Here is a 20,842-nt window from a genome sequence, read left to right as displayed (position 1 = left end):
GTATTGTAACGATCCATCATTTGTACACTAGTGCAGAGAATAAATACAGATACATTCATGCACACAAATATATCCGCCTTTCATATTGAAGAAAGGTAAGAGTACACTCTTAAAAACTGGGTGTTAATCGACATCGAACCGTGTGAATATGTGACTTGATCGAGCGTGATATTTATCAAATGATACTAAAATTAACGCCAGCCAGTGACAATTTGTCACCATGTGGACAAAATTTATCACCAATAGGTGGAGTCATATATGCAGATCGTTCAGTGACGATATGAACACCGGGTTTTTAAGAGAGTAAATATGTGTATGCAAAATGCATTACGTTCTGAAATATGTATGTACATATATACATACATACATACATACGTAAATGTAGGAATAAAATTAATATAAATAAGTGACATCACGACCCATGGAGGATAGAATAAAAGAACACGAACGAGATTTAACGAAGAAAAACACTAAATCTGCGATTGCAACGCACATAATTGAAAGCACTGGTCACAGGATTCAAATAGAGTCAGCAACTCTTATTCATCGGGAGGAGCGATATTTCCACAGGAAATTTAAGGAGGGATTACTAATCAGAAACGCCAAAAACAAAGTAAATCGCGATTTACGTATGGAAATAAATCCAATTTGGACATCTCTACTCCTGCCCCTAGCGCCAACGCTCATACGCACAACTACTATCCCGGTTACCCAGCGACCCCCATGACATCAACAACTTTCATCCTTTTATAAAAATATTATCTTTCATGAAATATTTTCTTGTACACTTTAACACCTGAAGAAGGGGCAGTTGAACCCTGAAAGCTCGTGAATAAATCACTTCAAAAATGTCATCCGTGCGATCCGAGCATTCTACCTTAAATTTTAAATAAATGAAAATTATTGATGACAACTTTTTTTGCACACACTTTACATAATTAGTTTATTTATTATTTTTAACAAACTTTGACTTGATTTGACAATCTGTCGTCGTGCACATGAAATTGTAGGATTAGAGGAGCTACAGACATGAACATTTTTAAACACATTTTTTTCGAATTTCAGCATCATACATATATATTCGTCGCCGTGTAAGACTTGTATTTGTGTAGAGCTACTTAATGTGTTAAATACATGCGTTGAAATTTAACTGGTACAACTCTCATATATAATTGGCAGATTAAGGCATCATTAGGCACTAAACTCCGATGTTGAATTTAATTTAGAGCAGATTAGATTAGTTACAATGGATTAATAAATAGGATTTATTAAACAACACGAAAATGAATAAGATCCGTTGAGAGGTTAAATTTAAGAGATAATTTTAAATTCGAAATTTTTATTTAATACAATTAAATATGACGACCGATTAGATATTTTTTGAAACTTTGGCTATTTAAAATTACACTAACTAAAATAATAATTATGAAATTGTCTGCCTAAAAATTACTTAGCTTATATATTTCTGTATTGTAATAACATAATATAATTTACAATTTGTTTGAATTGATAAAAAAACAATGGTAGTAGAATCTAAAACTAAGAAAGGGGTGGCTAATGTTACGAACGACGATGGCTATGAGGGGTGCGGAATAACCGTGGTCGACAGATTCGGGATGTTTTTCTGAAACTTTCCTTTATTTCCATAACTCTGACTACTTATCCTTAACTAAGACCATGGCTCAAGCCACACTTATCCTAAAGCTAAATCCATACTGAACACCTCTCTCTCTCTCTCTCTCTCTCTCGTACTCAGTATCCTAATAATAGAAGTGTCCCGAACCTGGCATGTCCCCTCATGTCGGATCGTTTGGCATAACACCCCCAACCTTTAAGGAAAAGTCGGGCCCCTGCCGACTTCTGCTTAAAATGGTTGGACTTCAAGTAAGCCAGAGGAACTCGGAAGAGTCTGTTCCTCGGACTTACCTTCATATTTTGTAATATTACTTACTTATGTATATGTATAAATATTTTATAATAATCAAATAACTCTCTAATTAGATTACGTAGTAATCACGGTGTAATAATCGCCTATTTATATACTTAGTTATACTAAACATTGATAATCGAACGGAAATCATTAATGATTATGCGGATTGTTGAAACTCATACTTTTCTGTTATAATTTCTTTACATCGGGTTGTGTATAACTGTATACAATTATTGTGTGGATATCAGTTTACTATAATTTTATAACGGTTCTGAAGCATAATCTGATCCGATTATTATTATAAAAAATTATTATTAACATTATGACCCATTGGAGTAGTTCAGGTAAACTTTCTTCGTGCTTTGGTTGTCACAAGTGTAGATGATGATGCAGAATAAGCAAAATGTCGCTCGAAATTTCACCTTTTCATGTTCATTATCAGTCAAGTTTCGTGATGTCATTCGTCTTAGTAGTGATGGGGATCCTTGAAGTTGATAAGCCCATGATGGGGTTATTCTCATCGACCCTGTCCCCACATAATATGGCTTCAGGTGAGTTAACTCGCCTCCACACTCCTTTGTGTCTCGGCTGATGGGGCGAAGGGGTTGAAAGGTGTGTGTAAATTCAACACATCCTTGACGAGGTCAAGAGATTGACGACCAGGAGAAATGTGACGATGTCTCCTATCGAAACGTCTCAGTGTCAACGACGGTGCGCTCAACTCTCATTATTATTTGTTGATAGCATCGGAGAAAGGTGAGATTATGACTATTTAAATTACAAGTTGTCGGAGTACATATTCAGATAATTGATATTAAATTACTGCATATTTATCTTCATTTGGGAAACCTAATTGGAATAGGTAATTGAATACATAATGGTCACATTATCGGTACAATGAAAACATTTTGCAATTTTGGATTTATCTCCCCCGACTTTAAATGAAGATATGAGAGTCACGACGCGTAGATCCGTGTGTATACTTGAAGCTAATACAGAATGAGGAAAAGATTGCAATTATTTCGTAAACTTAACGGAGAGTACCGAGAATCGTAGTCATATAGGTACCATATATGTGTGTATAACATGTCAGATAAAAATATGAAATAGATTATTGTTTCAACATAACTTGGTAACGGATAAAGTACAGGATTCCCTAGTGAAAATAGACATTGCAAGTTTAACCGGAAGACAATTTTCTAAACCGAATTAGGTAAGCTATTTAAAATAGTTGAATACGTAAGGGTCGAATTATTGTAATAATCATTGTAATAATAACAGGTTTGATAATTTCTTTTACATCTCCGCACCTTCTCCCCCAACTTTGACGAATACTGACGAGAAGACAAACACGTTTAAACTCTCACGAATTGGACCGTTTAAAAGTTCGCGATGTGATTCATGTCTTCCAAAATTCGGGATCAGTCGTTGCAATGATGCGTAGGGCAGCACGACGCGAATTCTGGTGCAGGGAAATTTACTTCTTATTTAGTATAAAATAAATCATAATGAAAAAGGTGCCCAATTCTATAAGGTACCGAAATTGATAACACATTAAAATCCCATTTGCTCAGGATAGATGATAAAAGAGAAAACTATTTCAAATTTTTTCAAATTTTTCAATTGTGTAAAATTATAACGAATTAAATACTTAGGGAATTTAATCAAAGTTCGTAAATTAAAATAAAATTGATATTTTATACGAGATACAATTCACAGTATGGTACATGCTTCCTTTTTGGAGTGATATTGTTACAAACTGCAAGTTATTTGCAACTAAATTATACAACTAAAAACTGCTAAATGCAACCAATTTTAAAGAAATACATTCAGAATTAAAATTAGAGAATAGCAAGGTAATAATAGTTATAAGTAAACTAAATCGTAACCATGTGCATTGTTTATAAAATTTCAAATACTCCAGACATTCATTATCACAATTTAAAAATATAACATGGACAAATTGATATGATTTGATACAATTTAATCCTGTGTGAATTATAATTATTATTATTTTTCTGGAGAGAGAGAGAGAGATTGAGCGAGTGGAGAGAGAAGAGAATATGCTGTAAAATTGAACAACAATGATTAAAACCAAATTCGGAAATTCACATGCCGAAATGATAAATTTATAAATAAGATAACTTATCCCGTAACCAATTTCTACCAATATTTAAAAGCGGCAAAGCAGAGAAACTGAAATTTAAAAGAGAACATTAATTTTCGTAAATAAAAACGATGATATCGCAGGGTATCGTCTTGCTCTATAGGATACCAGAACAACTGAAAATAGAATAAAATTAACAATTCCAATTGACAATTAAGAATTGAAGTCGATGTTAATTTAGAGTCTTATGAGACTTTGCACGAGTTAATTAAATCCACATATTACAATAATTTTACCATTTTTATACCTGACACATTTTATGAACCGTAGAACCCTGTGCAACACTCTAAAAAGATGTCTTAGGTCATCTTCCCCCAAGGTAATTCTGGTTACACCTAATAATTTTACCTATAAGACGCCGTATTTCACTGATAATTAAAACGCATCTGAATTCAAACGCATAATTGACATGATAAAGTTGATATAAAATTTGGGCAAAAAGTTAGTAAATTTGTCCCTGCAGGTAGCTCGGAACCGTATCTGGTAAAATTTCACAGAAATTATGTACCACTCGTTGTCAAACAATAAAACAGCCAAATTATTATTTTTTTTATTCTATCGCAAATTATATGATAAATAATAATTGAATTAATTATTAATTGAATTAACGATAATTGAGCTATTTTGAAGCGATTAATTTGACCGATTAACGAGTCGGAGACCCAAAATTATGCAATTAATCAATAATCGATCGATCAGCACATTACGTTACACCTGGGATGCCTTCACAACGAAATGGATTCCTTCCAAATTTTCAAGTTTTAGTCTTTCTTTCGTATCCAATTCATAAGTACTTTTAATTTATAAAAATATTTTGCGTGTACGATGTAAGTGACGTGAGTCCGCACATTGTGAAGAAACTAGCGAAAATTTAGATGGAAATAATAAAATCCTTGTAAGTAGAAATATTTGTTTTTAAAATTCAAAACCTGTTCACTTAAAATAATAGTGGGATAATTATAAGCCAGCATTAGTTCCAATATTTAAGTAATTTGATTCTGAAGTTATTTGGTAACTTTATAATGTGAACTGAACCTAACCTAACCAAATTCAGTTCCACCTTTCTGTACATATGTTCCATGAAATGACCAAGAGACCTTTATTTTTCTTGACAACTTATTTTTAAAAAATTCTTGGCAAAAAATTGAACCAAAAATTACTAGTGAGCTTATCCATCCATTGTGCATTTTTATACAATTTGATGATAGGTACTTGTTACATAAAAAACTCCATTTACTCGGTTTACGCTGTTACCAAATTTACGAAAATTTACAAAGTTTACAAAATGGAGGTGATCATAATATTCTTAACTAGCGTATAAGCCCGTCTCCCGCCGGGCGAGGGCTGATTTGACTTTCACATAAATTGGATGGAATTGTTGATAACTCCAACCGATTAAATATTTTAGTTGTATTGTAAGCTGAAATCCTTTGTCGCCGAGGAAATCCAAGGAATTCGCAACGAACGTGAAAGTGATGATCATCACTTTCATCTCATATAATACCAATGAGTTGATGAAGATGATGGAAGTTGATGTATAAGGAGATAACTGACTTATCAACTTTCCAACGCAGTTGATATGCAAATCACTTTCTCCACTTTCACTTCCGTTGCGGAACATTTGCTTTCACTTCCGTTGCCGACAGACATTTCCCGCATATAACATAGATTATCAATAGGGGTATAAAAGGACATAGTTTTCATGAATTGTGATAAATAAGTATGTATGTAATTAGTTATTAAGGCAACAGCAAGACACGTGTCCCTTTTCTGGAACCATCATAATACACCTTGCTTGAAGTGATAAGTATTGAGTCGGGATTTTGCAATACTTTTGTCAAACCCGTTTTCTTATAATATAAAGGAGTAATGTAAAGTGGTGCAGATTTTGATTTTGTTTGTATGCAGTAAGGTGGTCAGCCCTTCTGAATAAAACATTGACCTTTATCCAAAGTATTCTTTTGACCGAAGAATACTTATGATACTGATCCATTTTCGGTTACTAATCGCGTATAAGTGAAAACTCAGTCTTTTTAAGTAGACAAGTTTTTCATGAAAATCTTAACAACGACAATGAGATAAGAAATATGCTGAAAATGCTTCTTTTTTTTGCTTATGGCGTATTATCAAGTAAATTTGCAATAATGAGAGGAATGTCTCACACACAATTTCCTTATCAATTGTGAATTTTTACGAAACCCATCAGACAAGAGATACTGTCGCGACCAGTTCCCTTCTGATTTTCCTGGCGCGACCAGGTCAACCTCGCCTCCCTTTTATAGGCGGAATCAAAATTTCATCTGCAGGAATTAAGCCCATTTTTATTAGGCATTTTTCATTCTCAATTTACAATGTGCATTTCAATGTGTATTTACATTCTGTACCATTTACAGTGTACAATTCTCGTATTTCCTTTAAGTTGACCACGTCTGGCCGAAGTCACGTCTGACTTAAACTCTGCTTCCTCCTAATCTATTGCAGCTCTCACACAACTGCAACTGATTACCTAGTCCCCTTTTTATATTATTTTCCCATTTTATTATGCTTGCATGTCGTCACCAATATATGCGTGAATATGAACTCACATTAAGAAAATGGTGAACGGAGAAAGTGACTTTTGTACCTTTTTTTTATTGACTTATTTTTTATCGTTTGTTATGCAGAAATTATCCACATTATATTATCTAAATTTCAGCAGATTCAAATAAGTAGAAAATATGGTGCGTGCACCCCACACGACCTTAGACGGTAACATACACGCAAATGTATGAACCTAAGTTTTTTTTTCAAATTGTCATCATTGTAAATTGCTAAATTTCCGATTATTTTGTACCTACTTTTATGGCGATTCCCCTTTTGTTAATTAATTTTACGCCAATTGCACCAAACGAGGATGCGAAGAAATTGCGATTATATATAATTAAAACGACAGTGTCGCCCTGGTGTATGATGTATATGTGTACGGGAGAAAGTAAGAATATAAAAAAAACCGTCTCATATGCACACCAAAAGTTTACGACCGTGGCTTAAAAGTATATTGTAGACATACTTCTTAAATATTAAAGTTTTCGTTCGTGTGATGAGGGACGTTATGCATTATGATAAAGCTAAGCCAAGATTATGTGTCGTAAGTAATTTTGAGTCCTATAAAAAATGCATCCCTCTTAACCCTGCCAATTTGTAGAAAAACGAGAATCGGTACGACATTAGGCTAAGTGTACAAAATGCAGTCACAGTGTCACACTGCATGAATGACTATTATTAAGCGTGGGACTAATACCTATATGTATGTACATAAGTGGAACGATAAGAACGACAAATCCTTGCCAACTTTACTCTTGTTTAGCGCAGGGAAGAAACGTGAGAGTGATAATCTCTTGGGCTAAAAATAAGTGCCACTTTCGTTGGTTTATGACGTAGTCGGATCCCTGATCACGTACCACTTTGTAACTGATTAGTACATTACAAAATTACATATATATATATTTATTTCGTGTGGCGTTTTTTTCGTATTTGTGCTAGTATTGAATGCTTGCTAATGCTAAATTTATCAGCTTGCCAAAGTTTACAGAAAAATTCATGAGGTAATTCCTTTTCTGGACATGGGCAAAAATAAATTTGGCAGAACATCTGCTAACATCAGGAGCTAAATACATGCATTACACTGTAATAATAGAAATGGTCAAGGTGCCCTCAAGAAATTTGAAGAACAGAATTTGCAAGTAACTTATTATTTAGGGTGGCATACTAGCGATCTATTTTTGTGTGTGCTGTGAAGGTTGCGATGCATTTCTTGGCTGAGATTTACGTCAAAGATGGGTTAAATGTTGGTTTCCTGCTGCTCTAAAGTCGAATTGCTTATGCGGGGAAAACGGCTCATATATTTTTAACTTGCCACATTCAGTTTTATTTTTGGGTATAGAGATGCACCCGGTCATACATCGAATATTTATCTGCTAATATTTATCTACTGTGCTAAAAATTTATTCTCGCATGACTAGAAAATATGACCCGTACATACGTATTGATATGATTTCCTGAAGTTTTTAATAAATTATTCGCATGCATTCCTAGAAATGGGGCGGATGAGATATGTAGTCTAATTTTAAATAATACAATGAATTATGAGATTACAAAATTTTGCTCAACTTTTCAGAAATTTCCGTGTACACCTATATATGCATATTAAAATTTGCCAATAAATTTTATCCCTAATTTGAGATGAATACCTAACCGTGCTCTGCTCATTTTAATGCAGTAAAAATTTAGTAACACACTTGATTTTGCATTATTATGCAATATTACTCGAGTACTATCGAACTCCCCACCAGACCAGAACAACCTCCTCCCCCAGGACGGTTTAAAATTAAAAATGAGCTAGTTCCGGCCAATCGAATCGACATGAAAAGCGAGACTATCGTCTCCGATTCGTCAACACGATTTTTGAGAATTGCTCGTATTTCTACTGAACAATGCCAACTTTATACCCGTACATACCAATTATTGTCGAGTCGAATTGTAAGAATTAATTATTGTTACGTTTTAGTGCAATTTAAGGAAGAATGAATTTTAATACCCGAACCTTAGGTAGATTTCCCCACCCCAGTAGACACGTCTCGTCAAGAATCCGAGTCCCAGGCGAGGTCCGGAGGAAACGACACCCCCTTGGGCATGTCCCCTCCGGAAGGCTCGCCGAAGGTTGAGCCCCCATGTTACGAACGACGATGGCTATGAGGGGTGCGGAATAACCGTGGTCGACAGATTCGGGATGTTTTTCTGAAACTTTCCTTTATTTCCATAACTCTGACTACTTATCCTTAACTAAGACCATGGCTCAAGCCACACTTATCCTAAAGCTAAATCCATACTGAACACCTCTCTCTCTCTCTCTCTCTCTCTCGTACTCAGTATCCTAATAATAGAAGTGTCCCGAACCTGGCATGTCCCCTCATGTCGGATCGTTTGGCATAACACTAAGCCTATTTGTTTATTATTTGCTACAATTTTTACGTTTTGGCGAGTTCGCAACGAATCAGCGGAAATTAGCCAGTGCGATTTCAAAACGAGTTTCGATCTGTTCGCATTTGGCAGATTTAACTTAAATTAAAGAAAAATCCTTATTTGCAAATCGATGAAAATAAATGATGACACTAAAATCAACCAAAGTACTCCAACCATTCTTATACCTAATTCAAAACATAAAACCCATACAACTTTCCAGCAAGGGAGCGTCCATAAATCACGTGATCGATTTTTGGACAATTTTGACCCCCTCCCCCCCTTGGTGACCGGTGGTGATAATTTCGCTACCCCCCCCCCCCCCCACCGGTCACGTGACAGGAGATGATGCTCAAATTAAATCATATTGTCCGGAATAACAATATTTTTTAAATCATTAATCAAATTAGAGCTACATTACACATATGTATGTATGAATAACTATTTAATACGCCAGTCAGACATAAGAATTTAAGTCGAAGCAAGTTTTTAAATATGCAAAATGAAAATAAAATTTATATAACGTGCGTGTGGTATGCCAAGAGAGTTTATACACAACTCTCATTTATTGGCATATACAAAAAAAACTTTACTCATGTCACGTGATATCTGACCATCTAACCCCCCCCCCCCCCGTGATAATTGGTGACAAATTTCAGACCCCCTCCCCCCCTCTAATCGATCACGTGATTTATGGACGCTCCCTCAAGTTAGATGATCTGAGCAGAAAATATTAGTTATCTACGCAGATGGTATGAAGCTCGGTTTAATAATGAGTTGCCTTGGCTAAAAAAAATCGTTTTTAATTATATTTTGACCTTACCCTGGTCATTAATTAAGTATCCACTTACAAATAGTTGGTATTATATATGTAATTGATATTGAAGGATTATGGAAATATCGTCAAATATGTATGAAGAATCAATTACCAGTTACATACAATACGGACTTAACAGTGGAGCTTATATTTATATCTCAATAAACAATTATGTGCTTGGTGAACGATTTGTTAAATTGATATACGATCAGACAGAAAAACTTAAATCATTGTAGTAGCATTGTATCTCAACCTTCCACAGACTGGCTTCACATCGTATACCTGATGCCTGGAATCTCTTGTTAGTACTTTTAGGCATTGTCGTTTAGTTGGTTGTATTAATATTTTGGAATACGCTTTTAAAATACATGTGGAGTGATAGCTTCTTAGAAGGAGCCCATCATGGACTTGACGAGTTAAATGAAAAGGTACTAAGCGTATCAGTCTTGCTTTCACATTCAATTTTACCTCTAGTAATTTTAGGAGAGCCTGTGTTACTTCACGTCTGAATAATTTTAGTCGGAAATGGAATGTAAATTGGTATTAAGGTTTAAAAGAGTTATCTTAGACCCACTAACTTTCTAAATTAAGATTTACAAAAATTCCGAAACATGATTCCGAAATATAATATTTATTTTCAAAAAGGCTGATTTAGCCTTTGGTTTTATTTCTTGATAAGATGTTGCCAGGTTCACCCAGCAATGAGGTTCACGTGTGTGTATCGGTTGGAATCCAACCACCTCATTTTAGGGAATTGGAGACCTACTGCACCTGGTACAATTTTTTTTAAATTACAAGAGAGAAATAGGTAGATAAATGAATACTATTAGGTCCAAGAAACATGCTTCTTGGGAAACCTGGACAACTGTGGAGAGATGAAAATCAAATTTAATAGTAAAGCATCAGAAAAAAATGTCTTCCAATGTCAAACAAGCTGAATGATAAGAACACAAGATACGTATCTCGTGAGTGAGCAGAGCTTCTCTCTTTCTCTATCCCATGTGCCTATACTGCCTAGTGTTTTAGATGTTTCAACAAATTTTCCCCAAGAGTTAATCTTTGGTACGCTGCATAGATTTATACAGTTTGCCAAGTTTGCTCAGCTGAAGCAAGTACATTAGCTGAACGTTAAATGACTATGCCTCGTTGTAGAAATAATCCTTCTCCTACTCAGAAGAGATCCCGTCCACATATTAGACACTAGCTTATAAGCCCGTCTCCCGCCGGGCGAGTGATTAATTCATTTTCATGAAAATTGAGTGGGATTGTTCACACTTCCACCGAATTAATTTTTTTTTATTGTATATATATTATTAGCTGGAAATGTTTGTTGGCAAGGCAGTTAAAATAACTGTTTCGCAATGGAAGCAAAACTTGTGACTTGAATTTGACTTCAACTTTACTTCTAGGTACACAAGCCAAGATAACCAATATAACTATTATTAGATAAACAATCAGGATAATCATCCCTAAAGAACCATCGTCAGACAACCATTCCTAGATAACCACTATCAGACAACCAACTGCAGATAAGTTGTTGGGGTGGAATTATAAATGCCGGTCCCGATGGGACACACAACTCGTCGACTCCGTGCTGTGCGCACAGCACAGCACAGTATCGATGTTGTCTCTGCGATCTAAAATAATCAAACGGAAGGTCTGTCTCGCATATCAGTATATATCAATTCGAACCAAATAGACCTCACCCAATATGGTAGTTTTGAGTGGTGGTTATCTTGGGTGGTAATTTAGGGGTGGTTGTCAGGGGTGGTTGTCCGGAGGTGGTTACCTGGGTGGTAATTTAGGGGTGGTTGTCAGGGGTGGTTGTCCGGAGGTGGTTACCTGGGTGGTAATTTAGGGGTGGTTGTCAGGGGTGGTTGTCCGGAGGTGGTTACCTGGGTGGTAATTTAGGGGTGGTTGTCAGGGGTGGTTGTCCGGAGGTGGTTACCTGGGGGTCGTTGTCGTTGTCAGGAGGTGGTGTGGGTGGTTGTCAGGAGGTGGTTATCTGTGGGTGGTTGTCAGGAGGTGGTTATCTGTGGGTGGTTGTCAGGAGGTGGTTATCTGTGGGTGGTTGTCAGGAGGTGGTTATCTGTGGGTGGTTGTCAGGTGGTGGTTATCTGTGGGTGGTTGTCAGGAGGTGGTTATCTGTGGGTGGTTGTCAGGAGGTGGTTATCTGTGGGTGGTTGTCAGGAGGTGGTTATCTGTGGGTGGTTGTCAGGAGGTGGTTATCTCCGGGGATTTATTTTTTTAATTAAACATTTAATTTGAATTTTCGCGCTATTTGAAACTCGACTTTCTCCACTTTCACTTCCGTTGCGGACAAATTATTTTCACTTCCCTTGCCAACAGACCTATCCAGCTTATAATGTAGATACCCGTCCACGTACTAACTTTGACAGACAGACGGCCAAAACTGATGCCACCACTTACTGCCCTCAGTATCTCACGTGTCAGGAGAATTGTATGTATTTCCCGATTTTTGTGATGTGGTTGCTCTTAATTATTCTCATATTAGCTACTCGTCCTTCTTAAGGCGTATGTGAAATTTTTTACCTCTCTATACTCACTTCTTCATGAGTAGGAGGCCACGGAAACTAAAAATCCTCGAGATAAAGTATTCTCCTCCTCACTCTGATTCCGAGTTTGAGAATAGCCCCGAGAAATTACCCTAACCGCTTAAGGCTCCGGCGGGACCTTCCCACTCAAAGGTTCAAATTTTTTATCTTCATCCCCTTATAGATGATTCCACAATTTTAGAAAGGGCGTTACCTCCTCGTAAACCTATATTGCGCTCTAACCTTCACGCTATCCGGCGTTGGACTGGATTACGTTCTCTGTTCCGGTCACAGATCAAATTACGGTGCTAGCCTCTCCTCTAATACCAAAAACTCCCCGCTCCATGAATATTCGTCGTCACTCACAAAAATTGCGACGATCAAAATCCAAAGGGGGTAATAATTAAACTAGCGATATTGTAACAAATATCGGGAGTTACATACCCATGATAGATTTGTTGACCTCTTTTTGCAGGGAATAGTGGAAGTGCTTTGAAGATTCTATATCTTGTTACATATTAATACTCATCGCAATTCCCAAATTAATACCCAATTTGGTTTTGCCACATCATATCTCAATTTTACACTTGAACTGATTGATTATATCGATCTTCATGGAAAGTGAAAGAACTGCGATTATTCAATACGAATATATATTTAGGTAGGTGTCTCATCCGCATGAAAAACATTTCGCCATGCTTAGTTTCATGCTGTAAAAGATTTTAATTTACCAGAAATCAATTCCAAAAATGGACCAAATTATTACACCACGAAGTAATTTAGTATGCCGCTGAATAATATACAATGTATTCGGTGTTAATAGATTCTCTGTCAACACACGGTTTATGTAAGGCTACAGACGGGATTCGCTACGTAACATTATTCAGTTCAAACAGAAATCATAATTCAGTGGCAGTTGCATTGTTGGTTAAGTCTAACAATTATCGAGGTTCGTGCCTATTCAGAAAGTTCTGGCTCTCATACATAAGTTCTCTAAAAATATGCTGAGGTTGTGAAAATTACTGCAACTCCCTCTATTTTTCATTCTCACTATCACTATGAGAGCCCAGTTTTGTAACCACCAGACTTTCGTTGTGAAATAAAGTCTTCCCGTCATAACGTCAGACAGTATAACTTTTCCAGCTTTCCAAAATAAAGTATATGAAAATAAGTGAACATTAAAATATCACACCCATTTAAAAAACTATTGTTGCATTGAAGTCTATCCTCGCCAGATTACGGTTTCACTTGTAGGGGTTATCATATTGAACTAGTCACTAAATGGACGGTAGGTATGCAATCACCTTATTTTGGGGTTTCTGCTTTTTCTATATGTATGTAGTAAAGAAGTGCGAAATACAATTTTCGCCTTGATTTGTAGAAAAGAGAGTTCTGGGATGGAAAGGAGGACTGCCTTTGGGAAAAGTGCAGCTTCCCTGGAGAAACTGCACTTTGAAGAGAAGCTCAAAGTCTTGTTTTGTTCGTTTGTTTGTTCGTTTGTTCGTTTCTCCTTTCTAATAAAATAAATCATGTTTCTTACTTTCGCCCAAACCGTTCCAGTCCTCACAATCAGAATCATTCAACATTCACAACTTCTTTTTGAGCTGGTAGCGTTTTCCTCCAAGATGGACAACAACACAATTACATGAAATACAATTCCACGAACTTCTCCAAGCATTTTTCGCCTTGCGCTTTCCCAAGCATAATGCATGATTCACACTCTGACACTGATAATTAAAACAAAACATTCCGCGTGCAATTAACATTTGTTCTAAATAGTTCATTTTAAAATTATCGAGGCCCTTACATACATACATATAGAACGAGTAAGGGCTCTCCTCAGTTCTCATCCCTTCCTCAAGACATTAAACGCTTGTGAAAAGTGCCTTAAACTATCAATCTGGACAGTTAGACCATCTAATATCCTTCAAACTTATGCATGCACTACTTTTGTCGAAGGGAGAAAAATATGTGACAAGCCAGTTCAACGTATTCGTTGATTAGCATAATGGGCAGTATTTTTCTTGAATGGGCTATGGACGGAGACACAGCGAACAATACAGGCCATAATTTGAGACTCGGCTATAATTTTGAAATCTTGGTCTCCCGACCCGGATATATTTGGAGACCGGCTAGAGTTAGAATAGGGCTATAAATAGAGGTTTTACGGTATATCGTATAAAGAAAACTGGCGATATCTTAGAAATATTGTCACAATTAAAATTTGGAGTAGTTGAGTTACATAGTTGTTAGGTGCTATTTAAGACAAAGAAATAAATATCATACACATACATGACATACATAAATAAATACTTATGTTCGCAAATATTTGCACGCTGGCAATAATAACCTGCATAGTTTAAAGAGAAAATAATAGATTACTTGTTGCAACAGATATTTGATAATGGTGTAGATTAGTTATGACGTGTGGTGAGTTTGGCACATTCACATTTTGCAGTCTACTGGTTACAGATCAGGTACAAATTCCCATTGTAAAAGATGGCTAAGGAGTACGTGTGAAGGTTTACCTGCATGTAGACAAAAACCTAACTTGCATTATTTAAAAACATGAAGTGAACCAGAATTCATATTAAAAAAGAAATATCTAATTTGTTATCATGGCTGAGCTGGTAAAAACCGGAAAAATTACAAATTTACCACCACAAAAATTCCACTCGTCATTTTGGAATACGTTAAACGAGCAGTAAAAAATTGGATTAATTTTCTTACCTCATGGGACTAAAATCGTTGCGAAGTTTTACATTGAATTTTTGTTCGTCTCAGGTCCTGGAATTTAGGTCGGTATGAAGAGATGACACAATTATGTAATTAGAAATTGTGCATTTTCTGAAATAGAAAAATATGGGTATTTCCGATTTTGATTCGAAACAGTATTTATTCAGGCGGGAATTTTCAGAACGAAATTTACTTACGATTACGATTTTGAGCAATCTGTACATATTTATGTAACATGCAATTGAATTTAATGGTTGCATATCAATTAAATTCACGATTTTATTTATTTTACTTATTGGTGAATTTCGCAGATTATTAAATACTAAAAGATTGACATGATAAAATGATTCCTTCATTTAACTTTTGTTTTTTACATGCATACATATGTATGTGCCTTCATAATATGGAGTTTAACAACTAAAAATTACGTGTTATTAATTTACGAAAAAGTTGGTACAGATTAAATTAATTATTTAATTACCGTATAAAGTGTAGAATTTTCTCCACATTTCTGCTCCAATTTTTCAAAGAAGAGACACATCGTGTCCTTATTTGACGGTTCGAAGCACTTAGTAACATTATTTTCCATGCAATGCAATATTTCTGTCGTGTAAATTTAGCTATAAGCTATTTTTCACTTAACTAGAGAGAGGTTGGAATCGTAATGCGAAATAAATGCGCACGGGAAATATTATTAATGGAGGACGGCATGATCCTTCAAAGGAGAAGGACCACGACAAAGACAAGACATTTCTTCCCTCCTTTCTCTTTCTGAGAAACAGTGGCCGTGGCAGCGTGGGCACAGAGGGACCATGTCCTCACGGTTGTTTGAGGTGCGCATCATCTCTCCATCTTAAACCCGCCCCATCCCCATCTTACAATGTTAATGTCCCCACATGTTCCCACGGCTTCCATGGCCACTGCTGAGAAACAAGGGATGCCTGTAACCGAGACGTGGCTGAAATTCCAGGTGCAGTGTGAAACCGGGTGCAAAGGGCTTTTTACCTTTGATGTCATCAATTTAGTCAGTCTGTCCCTTTTTTACCTTTCTACAATCCGTGCAAAGTTGAACATGAAAGCCAATGTCTATTTAACTGGTCTAATATTTTGTGCTGACAAACTTGTACGGTCCTTGTACGGTTCTTGTACGGTCCCTGCACATGATTGCCTTGTGAAGGCAGCAGGATTTGCGTTGTGTCAATCCATCCTTTCTTCGTCGATACACCAGCCAAGTGGACACAAAAATATATCCGTGTTTGAAGAATGGTATGAGTAAATACACTCTTAAAAATCTTGCGCTAATCCTCACCGAACGATGTGCATGTCTGACTTCACTGCATGGTGATAAATCCTTGATGGTGACAACTTGTCACCGTATGAACACCACTCGGTGACGACTAACACCGGGTTTATAAAAGTATTAATTTGGACGTCATATTTGCGTCTGTGTTACCGTAAAATTTTTATGTGATATAAAGTAATGTTGGACGTGGTTATGCTGACATTAATGATGAAATCTATCTTAACGATTAAAATGTTTATTAGCATCATATTGTCAGGGTGGAATAAAATTAGAGTACATTAGAGTAGCTATAATGGAGATGCTCTTAGATGCGAAATTTATTTAATAACTCGAAATAGAGAAAATTGAGTGATAGGTTATTGAAGTTAATTGCATCTGTAGGTCAGGGATTTTAGTACAATTAAATTTGACATCTACATATGTAAGTAATTTGATAATTTTAGAAAATTAGATTTTAGTACAGTGCATACATTTAAATAATAATTACGAAAATTGTCTTAACATTAGGTAACAAATATTTTTATATTTCAAGAACTATATATTAAATACAATTTATACTCACGATTGACTTCTTCATACATAATTTCAAAGTTTTTAGTTACTCATGAGAGTCCTGGTAAATCAAATATCAACTTCCAATCCACCTTTACTCAAATTCAACTACGAGTCAAAGCCTATTCACATTTATACAGACGCATCTAGTCATGTAATCGCTTCTGCACTTTTACAGCCTGAAAGAACACCCAGTTTGCTATGCAAGTAAAATTCTAGCGAAATGTCAAACGAGATTATCCAATACAGAGAGATTGGCAGTCGTTGCTGCCTTGAGCACTTTTCACTGCTACGTATCTGGTAAACAATTGTTACGATAAGAAACGTGTAGTCAGGCATGATCAAGGTCTACGAACTGGATGCGATCAACAACAAGTTGAAGGACATATCCCAGATTACCCCCGGTGTCTCAGGTTACCCCAATTGTCTCAGATTACCCCAATTGTCTCAGATTACCCGTGTCTCAGTTTACCTCTAGTTTATATTGTTTCTAACATTTTCCAGCAACAAACGACCAAGTAAAGAAGCTCCTCCATCCCCGAAACGCTTGCGTGAAGAACCCGATATGACCATGTGCAACAATAAGACTTGTCCTCAGTGCTCGAAAAAATTCCATACCAATTATGAATTAGATCGCCATGTCCAGAAAGATCACCCCTATAACGGCGTATCTTTTCAAGTTGGTGAAGGATTGATCAAAATATATTTGTCCCTGACAAAAAGCTTGTATTCAGGCTTAATCAATTTTTATCAACTGGGCGCTGACAACAACAACAGGTTTAAGGATTTGTTGCAATTCTTATATTCCTAGTATACGCAGTAAGAGCAGGGATATCCTATGCCCACGGCAGGAAATCTCACGCCATAACTAAACCGCACGTGGCGAGTAACCTCCGCCCATAAGCAAATTTCAGCTTCAGCATTCGTAAAGGATGAACCTCCCACATCCGTCGGCTTTTGCACGACCATCTCCGCACACTGTACGGGGTTGTCCACAACTACCGTTCCAGCGCTAGCTGGTATAGAAACACTTAATCCTGACTGCTTATACCCTAAATGTTTTCAACTTGAATTTTATGCAGCTCGTAAACTTCTTTTTAACCTGTAATAATTCATACCTTTGCTATCCAGGTCCCTATAAAACATCGTACTTTCTATTTTATCCCTGGTCCTTCCATCATAATACAATTGCTTAACCATGATACAATCTGCATCATTAATCTTTGCTTTCTTCTTACGTAGGTACACTTTATGAAAGAAGAAAATGTTAGAAATGACGCGTACGGTTTGGTCATCCTAAAACGAGACACGGGAGCATGGAAAAGCGCGATTTTAACCCCGGTCAACCATCCGGAGTCTCGAAAGAGAAGGAAATAATAAAAACACAAGTATTACTTATGAACTCAACACGAATCCCAGCACTTTTAACTAATTTTATGCAATGAATTGCCGAAACGTGCTTAATTATAATGCCTCGACCATACTTCAGTAAATTACCGCTGAATAACCACAACCCGCAAATTCGGCTGCGGATTTCGTCACTATGGAGAAAGAAATGGAAATGTTTGGATCACCGAAAGATACGTATTGTTACTCGCTCGAAGTATAATGTTAGAAAAATTTGAATTTCGAATTTCAAAAACGCTACAGGGATTCTGTGGAGAAAAAGCTAGGAACTTTTTGGTGCTTGCAGCAGTTCCATAATTTTTTCCATTATGGACAAATCCGCTGCCTAATTTCCGTGTGTTTCGACTTTCGCCCCCCCCGCTCCTCTCGCAAGGTGCGGACTAAACCAAAACCATGGACATCGTTACACATACAAAAATCAGCTACAAACCACAAACTCCAAGACTTCAGAAAACCAAATTTTTTTGTCTAGATATCCCTGCATTGAAAATTGTTACTCAATACTAACTTTTTGAATTTTGCTTGCAAAATTAACCAAGATATAATTTAATTTCAAGTATGTATAGAATCAGAAGAAATATGCGTGCACTTATGTACCTATCTCTTAAAAGTTTTCATGATGGACAGCTTAAACAGTTGAGTATGCAGGTGTTATAATTCAGATAAAGAAATGCACTCTAAATAAAGATAAATAAACGACCAAACTTATAAATCTGGTCAAATGGGTAGTGAGCTTTTACATTTTGGTTGTGCCACCCTCTTTTACATATTCAACCATAAGGAAATTTCACTGATTCTTATTTAGAGTATACCCACATATTTCTATTTATGAAGTACATAGATAACCTACCTAAGTCGAAATACTCGATAAGAAATTACTTGTTGCAGAAGGAACTTGATGACGTAGTAAAACTATGAAATGATGTCTTGACCAAGGGGTGGTCCGTAAATTGAGGCGCTCTTGCAAGTGAAGAAGCGTTGGTGTAAATTGTTTTGCAGGCCACTGATCGCAGGGAAAGTCCGATGAGAAAAAATGGAATTAGTGATGGAAGGTTCCATTGATCCTGTAACATACAAAAATTACTCATCATTTGATGTGAGACAAATAGCAATGGAAGTCTTCCAATGTACAAATGTATACAGGTTTTGAGCAAAATAGTTTCAATCAATAACAAATTTAGTGAAATTTGCAAATGTCCCTTTCTGCCATTTTTTAACAAAAAAATGATTAAAATACAAAAAATTCCATTAGCAAATTATTTACAGCATATGTTTCATGAATTTCCATTTCTTTCAACCAGTAATAAAAACCTAATTAATTTTCTTACTTCAAGAAAATAAAACCGTTGTGAAGTTGTAGCAAATTTAGGGCACTTAAGGCATGAAGATGACGCCATTATGTAGCTGGAAGATGACGGATTTTCTGCAGAGTAAAAATTGAAACATTTCAAAATTAAAAATCGAACCAAGACTCAATCATTGACGAATTTTTCAAAGCTAAATTTTGTTTTATATTAGGCACAAAATCTAATTCTATGCAAATCATTAGCACTTATTTAAGACTGTGTGGAATTTAACGAACGTTTAAAATTACATATTTAAAGATTTAGTTGATAAATTGAAACCTGATAAATTTAAAATTCTAACTGCAAATAATTAGTCAAAGAAAAATTAATCGGATTAATTAAATTATCCTCTTACCGTAAAAATGTAATATGTTGCGTATTGGGTTCATATTTCTGCTCCAGTTCTTCAATGAGGAACCTTACAGCACTTTATGTATAAAATTTATTTCATCCGTGAAATAATATTCCTGACAAACATATTAAACTATTATAACTATTAAACTATTAAACAAATTATAACTTTCTGCTGCGTTCCAGTTTGAGGTTGTAATCGCACTGGGTATAAGAAGCGTGAAATGTTTGCTGGAGAACGGTGGCGTCTTTGGAACCATGACAATGGAAAGGATCCCTTTTTTTCCTATCTTTTCTTAGAAATATGCAATAAATTTTACCGAGGTTGAGGCTATAAAACTAACGCCAAGTGTCCAGGGCTGTTTATCTTTTATGACACCAACCTGTCGCTCTCTTTTTATTTGTCTAAAATCAAGGCTACATACTAGCAGGACGGAATAATGGAATGACATTGCACACTTTGTCTTATAAATATTTGGTCATGAAAAATAATTTGTACGGTCCCTTCCACATTATTTTTCTCTTTACTTTTTCTTAGAAATACGAAATAAATTTAACGAGATTGTTGTGCACAGTTGTTTTTTTCGGGAGAAAAGGCCATGTTAGGTTTTATCTCTACAATCCATCCGTTTTTCATCTATATAAAGTCTCATCGTAATAGGGAAAATGTCACGGGATAA

General features: G+C 36.0%; 2 long non-coding RNA genes across 2 annotated transcripts; both read right to left on the bottom strand.

Moving 5' to 3' along the window:
- Nucleotides 1–9,855: 9,855 nt before the first annotated feature.
- Nucleotides 9,856–15,930, bottom strand: LOC118438636. Its single transcript, XR_004836958.1, has 3 exons — nt 15,685–15,930; nt 15,198–15,314; nt 9,856–14,995 (listed from the first exon to the last, which is right to left on the bottom strand). It is a non-coding gene; the product is annotated as an uncharacterized LOC118438636 (long non-coding RNA).
- A 1,065-nt stretch (nt 15,931–16,995) lies between these two features.
- On the bottom strand, nt 16,996–20,371 carry LOC118438541. Its single transcript, XR_004836891.1, has 3 exons — nt 20,167–20,371; nt 19,794–19,888; nt 16,996–19,529 (listed from the first exon to the last, which is right to left on the bottom strand). It is a non-coding gene; the product is annotated as an uncharacterized LOC118438541 (long non-coding RNA).
- Between the last annotated feature and the right edge of the window lie 471 nt (nt 20,372–20,842).

Source organism: Folsomia candida, unplaced genomic scaffold (genome assembly GCF_002217175.1).
Source record: "Folsomia candida strain VU population unplaced genomic scaffold, ASM221717v1 Fcan01_Sc023, whole genome shotgun sequence".
Lineage (NCBI taxonomy): Eukaryota > Metazoa > Arthropoda > Collembola > Entomobryomorpha > Isotomidae > Folsomia > Folsomia candida.
This window is presented reverse-complemented; position numbering and strand designations above follow the sequence as displayed.